Raw genomic sequence first — 6,325 nt, forward strand, 5'->3', positions numbered from 1 at the left:
TCATTCTAATCAACAGACAGCCATCATTGACGACGAGGTAGAGCCAGCTTTCATCAGAAACGACAACAGACCTCCACTCTGCCCTCTAACGAGCTCTCGCTTGACGCTACTAAAGTCCCAAACTGTGGTCCTTTGGGGTCAGTGGAATACACGCTGTAGTACGTGGGTCTCGGAGCTGTCCTTGAAGTAACCAATTTGTAACATTTCGTTATGTCACTATAGTCTCAACTACTGCTCAAACTGCTGCTGCAGATGTAGTACGATGCGCCGGAGCCACACGCCGAACACGATGGTCTTCCCTCTTGGTAGTGCCACATGGACGACCAGAGCCCGCTCTTCTTGCGAGCGTACATTCTCGTGACCACCGCTGCCAGCAATAACGTATAATGGCTCCATTCCCGCCAAGTCTTTCTGCAATATCGCAGAAGTAACACCCAGCTTCTCGTAGCCCTATTACACGTCACCGTTCACTCTCAGTCACGTGACAATGGCGTCTTTGTCGCCTTATAAGCATTCTTGACTTACATCAACTCACCATGTTCACTCTCGAAGGAATCTAAGGCTCACGACCGTTACAGCGTGTATTTAAAGTACACCTGATTTGCATCCTCATAGTGGGCTACACATGCCACTCTTATGCGACTGGCAAGAGGTCTGAATAGACATCAGCTGTGATATGTAGAAACATCTCTACCGTTTTTCGTGTACGCAGCACAACTTATTCTTAGAGCTGAGATTTCCTTTTCGTCAGTATCACCGATATATTGTGCTCCCCTGGCACAGTACACGTGGAGGCAAAGTAGCAACCAGTCCAGTCCTCCTTTGAAAGGGAGATTGTCCTTGTAAAGTTCAGTCAGTACTGTCGATAGCACATTTAGATTCGTCCTTACATTACGTGTCGATTGATCTAAGTCATACGTTGATCGGCCTAGTAGTTTACAAGTGGAATTCATTAACTGCCAATCAAATGATATGAAATGAATTTTCCCCGCCAATTAGGGACCTCCGTATATTTGCCTAACAACATGACCCTCGGCTCGTTTAAATACTATAGAACTGGTACAATATGGTGTATTACTAGAAAGGTAGAGTACTCGGTATTTTGAATCCCGGTTCTTGTTCGCCAGCGGCGGAGGGACACACTCCCCGACCGCCGTTTTTCCGCAAGACGCGCTATTCCAAGGGTCCCAACTGTGTGGGCGCCAACACTGCCTTCCCAGGTCGGAACCAATGCTCGAGAGACGCACTTCTTAGGTTGGTCACGCAGCTCATTCTTCTGTCGGCGGAGGTAGACAGAGCCGCTACCAATTGTGACACAAAAGTGACAGGAGACGCTGTCGACACGTCAGCCGAAGCCTGTCTTCTATGTTTGTTACCTTGGCCTATGGTTTCCCCCTGTTGTCTCTTTCTCCAGACGTGATGGAGCCTGCTGCCGGTCGCGGTCGGGACAACAGAAGATTCGGATCGCCAGTTCGTAGGGGAGTAAGAAAAACGTACAACCAAAAAAATTATTCAGTCATTCTTCATTCAGCTTCGTAATTTCTTTCCATCAGCCATAAGTGTATTACATTGTATTCCAAATCTGTAATTAACCAGTTCTCCAGCTAATTAGATAGTATCAAAGGACAATAAATATTTTTAAAAGAAGTCTGAAATCAGTAATAGTTTTAATTAAGTAAACTTTTCTAAACCATACCTATGGCTGGTTGCTGCTTAGATCATAATTCTTATAACTGTACGACGGGCAACGGCCTTGCTGCAGTGGATACACCGGTTCCCGTGAGATAACCGAATTTAAGCGCTGTTGGGTGTGGCCGGCACTTGAATGGGTGACCATCCAGCCACCATGCACTGTTGCCATTTTTCGGGGTGCACTCAGCCTCGTGATGCCAATTGAGGAGCTACTCGACCGAACAGTAGCGGCTTCGGTCAAGAATACCATCATAACGACCGGGAGAGCAGTGTGCTGACGCCACGCCCCTCCTACCCGCATCCATCTCTGAGGATGACATGGCGGTCGGATGGTCTCGGTAGGTCACTCATAGTCTGAAGACGGAGTGCTTTTATAATTGTACGACAGCTGCGATTCTCAGCTTTGGCAAAATAGAGTAAATACATCTACGTCTACATGATTACCTTGCAATCCACAACAATTGCCTGACCCATAAAGTTCTTTTCACATGGATGACACGCCGTGCTGAGAGAAAGAAAAGAAGAAAACTAGCGGAAAAATGATCCTGTGAGAGCATAAAAATGGCGAATACGCTTATTTTTAAAAGGCTGAGTAAAAAGTGGCGCACCAGTTGTCTCATTTCTACCTTCGTCAGCATCTTTAAAAATATTCCCAAACATTTTGGGATGAGAACATATTCGCCCTTTCTTACGCTGAGAGAGAAGAAGGAGGCAGTGGCAGGGGAAAGACAAGGAAAAGTAATAAATATTGGAAGATAGTAAACAGGGTTGATTGTACTGAAAGAGCGAAGGCGGCACTGGTATTTAGAGAGAAACAATGGGACATAGTGGCTATCGAATATAATTGACAGTGACAGAAAAGTGGTAGTAAAAGAGTGAAGGAGACAGTAACACTGGGAGGTGAATGAAGAGAAGGATATATTAGAAGTGGCTTAGAGGCAGTGGTAATGAGAGACAGAATCTACGACTACAATGAGGAAGCGGAATATAGAAATAGTGGCAGTAACAAACGACGTCAGCAATGGGGAGGAAGTAGCAGTAAGAGAGAACAAGAGGGAGACAGTAACAGCGAGAGGAGACAGTAGTAGCAGGATAGAACTAAGAAGAATGTGGCTGTTGGACAGGATACAGTGACAAACAAAGAGCTAGTGACGATTAGTAGGTCTGAATGAGTCAGAAAGTATGGGCAAGTGGGAGTGAATGGGTATGAGCGACTTACAGCGATGGACTAGTGGGTGTGAGTGAGCTATAGCTAGGGGAGCATGCGGGACTGAGAAGTGAGCTGCATACGTGAATATGTTCGCGTGCCAGAAATACTTTGGAAAGCATTTAAAGGTGCTTAGGGAAGTAGAATGAGGCGGGTGTTACCTCACTTTTCAGACAGAGACTTTTAAACAGGAGCATGTTTGCCTGTGTTTCCACTGGTTCAGTAACGTTCCACATTATCTTGAAAGCGATTTTTGTTATGAGCTCACTTTAACTGCCTGTCATTACTTACACTTTATCCATGGCTTTTCCTCTGCACGAAATAGCTAATCTGATTTCCCTTCAGCTGTTTACATCGATAATGTGAGTAAAAGTGGATTTTGTTAACACTAATTTATATGCACGTTAGCACACCTTGAAATATTTGTGAAGGTCTGATTGTGTATTGACTGAAAGATTTTAATTTCGTTACGGTGCGAGCAAAATATTTATTAAATACCACCGCACATAAGCCTTCACTTCCCTTGCTTGCTCAAAGAGTAGAGAGAACCGTAAGAAAACAAGCGAAGACACGTAACGTCTAGTCTAGAAAGTTAGTAAAAAAAATGGCTGTGAGAACTATGGGACTTAACATCTGAGGTCATCAGTCCCCTAGAACTTAGAACTAATTAAACCTAACCAACCTAAGGACATCACACACATCCATGCCCGAGGCAGGATTCGAACCTGTGAGCGTAACGGTCGCTCAGCTCCAGACTGCACCGCCTAGAACCACACGATTTGGTCGGTCATAATAATAATAACAACATGCTTTTGAATACAATTAAAATATAACGGTGATACCTGTTTAGTGTTATTGGATATAATATCCAGTAAATTAATGAGTAAGGTAGCCGATCCTATAAGAAGAGGTAAAATTGGGCATATTGAGGCGTTTTGCTTTATATCGACGAAGCCGATGATACGGCGTCATTTTTTTCGTTTACTCTCAGAAATAAACAAGTAAAGAAATGCCAATTGTGCGTAGTGAAAAAATATAGGGGCGAGTTTTAAATAACCATGGTATACAATCAGAGTAACAAAAGGACATTTAGTTACACGAAATCGCGGATAGGGAAGTGTGGTCATTAAATTGAGTACACCTACAGGGCGGACAATTCCGGGATAAATCTATACGCATCTTACGAGGGACGCGGTATTGTGACCTTTTTTTTTTAAATTATATCACGGAGAACGGGCTCCAATTTATGAAAAGGAGAAAAACTGTATCATTATCATTGACTGTTGGTGTCGAGCAACCAAAACTGTTCATCAAAGGGTTTCGATGGAACTTGGGTGTTAGGGTTCAGGCACTAGCATATGCTCCACATCAGAGAGTGAATGAGTGGTGAATGCGAAATAAAACTGTGAACAAAGTTACGTTAAATAAAACAGAAGAATGGTCGTATCTGATATTATTCCATAAACTGTAACATTTCTTATCGTTGTACGAAGCCTTTATAAACGATCGTTATGACAATTTGCCTCGAAGGGATCTCGTTACGAGTTAAGTTTTGGGGACCTGGTCAAGAAGGGGTTGTTCGTAGATCCTAACTACTGCAGCTATTCTGGAATCAGGTGCTACCGTGACCGTTGTGTGTTAATGTCTTAAGGCTACCATATCTCATGCTCTAAGATCGACGCGCCATTCCACTTGGTATAACGGTGCCCCACGGTAAGAACGACAATGCCGACGACGAAGGAAGATACGGTAGAAGTGGCGCCAAAACGTGCGGCTCGACCGAGGAGGATTGCTGCATCGAGTCGAGTGTCATGCGGATTCACGAACCCTCGAGTTCGAAAATATTGTAGCAGCCAGTGAATCTGTCCAATGAGACCGAAATGTGAGCGATACTACCAGGTATGATTAAAATAACAGTATAATTATAAAAAAAGGAAGTTAAGACTTGTGATTTTGGTAGAAATATATATATATAAATACATAGTGAAAATAAGTGTATATCTCGGTAGTGAATAATCATGTCAAAACGAACGAAAAGAATACATGATAATGTGCAGTTGAGTAGAGTAATGAGTAGAGAGAGAGAGAGGAAAGTGAGGAGGATATGGATGATGCATCCCATGAGTTCAATATGGGACAGGAGACATGTACAGGTAATAATACAGTTATTGATTTAGAGCCGTTAGGAGATTCAAATGCAATGATACGTAAGGTAAGCAGCGTGGGAGAACATAAAGATCTTGAGATTTCGGAAGTAGATCAGCAAGTTGATCCTCAGAATGGAAATATTAATCAAAAAATGTTTCATATGCTGGTAACAATAAATACTCAAATGGGTGTAATGAATGGAAAACTTGATTCACTAGAAAAAGATAATAAGCAATTAAAAGAGGACAATCAAAAGTTAAATGAAAAATTTGAGGCCAAATTTGGTTCATTAGAAGGTAAAATGGATTCTTTGGAAAGCAAACTGAACACCTGTGATCATAAACTGGAAAATACTAAGAAAGAATTAAAGGCGGACTGGGAGACTCAATTAAATGCGAAATTTGGAGAACTAGATGTAGAGTTTTCTAACACCTTAGAAAATCAACATAATAATTTAATGGGAAAACTTCGTGACGTAGAAAAGAAGTATGAGCTAGTTTCGAAGAGTTATGATGGCCTGTCCAATAGGATCGTTAAGTGTGAAAGTAGCTGTTTTAATGCTAGCGCACAGATAGAAGAGCTTTCGAAACAAATAGCCGAGTTGGAGTCCGATGCTCGTAAGAGGATTGACAAGTATTTGGTAGATCAAAATAAAAGACTTGACGAAGATCTATCTGAATGGATAGAAATAAAAGGAAATGAAATTGTAGACGAAGTTAAGACTACTATTGGATCCCAGCCAAATGAAAATATCAATGAGCACCTAAGTAGAAATGATTTCACTAGCGAAACTCAGAAAATAAAAGACAAAATAGTTGCCGAGTTCCCTAAATGGCAATAGTCAACCAATCATAAATTGGTTGACTGAGGACAAACGTTCGGAGAATAGGACGAAAAACAACTGAACATGTGATAACACGAAGTACAATTGTGGTGAAAATTGATGTGGTGGGAAGTTGATGATTCGGTTGGTAAAGATGATGATTCTTTTGGTCAGCGAAGATATTTGTCTTCTTTAAAGGTGGAGAATAGCATTTTTAAAAGTAGACAATTCCCAACATTCTCCACTGAAAAGAACAACCTGCATCCGAAAATCTTTATCACTAATTTCAAAAGAATATCTCCACGTAGCTGGTATGAACACGACCGACTTCAATTTATAGTATCCAAAATTACCGGAGAAGGCGCATTATGGGCCGCCGAAGCAAATGAAAGTTGCCATATTTGCGCTGAGTTTGAACAACTTTTTTTGGCTAAATACTGGGCGTCTAGTGAACA

This window comes from Schistocerca serialis, chromosome 4 (genome assembly GCF_023864345.2).
Source record: "Schistocerca serialis cubense isolate TAMUIC-IGC-003099 chromosome 4, iqSchSeri2.2, whole genome shotgun sequence".
Lineage (NCBI taxonomy): Eukaryota > Metazoa > Arthropoda > Insecta > Orthoptera > Acrididae > Schistocerca > Schistocerca serialis.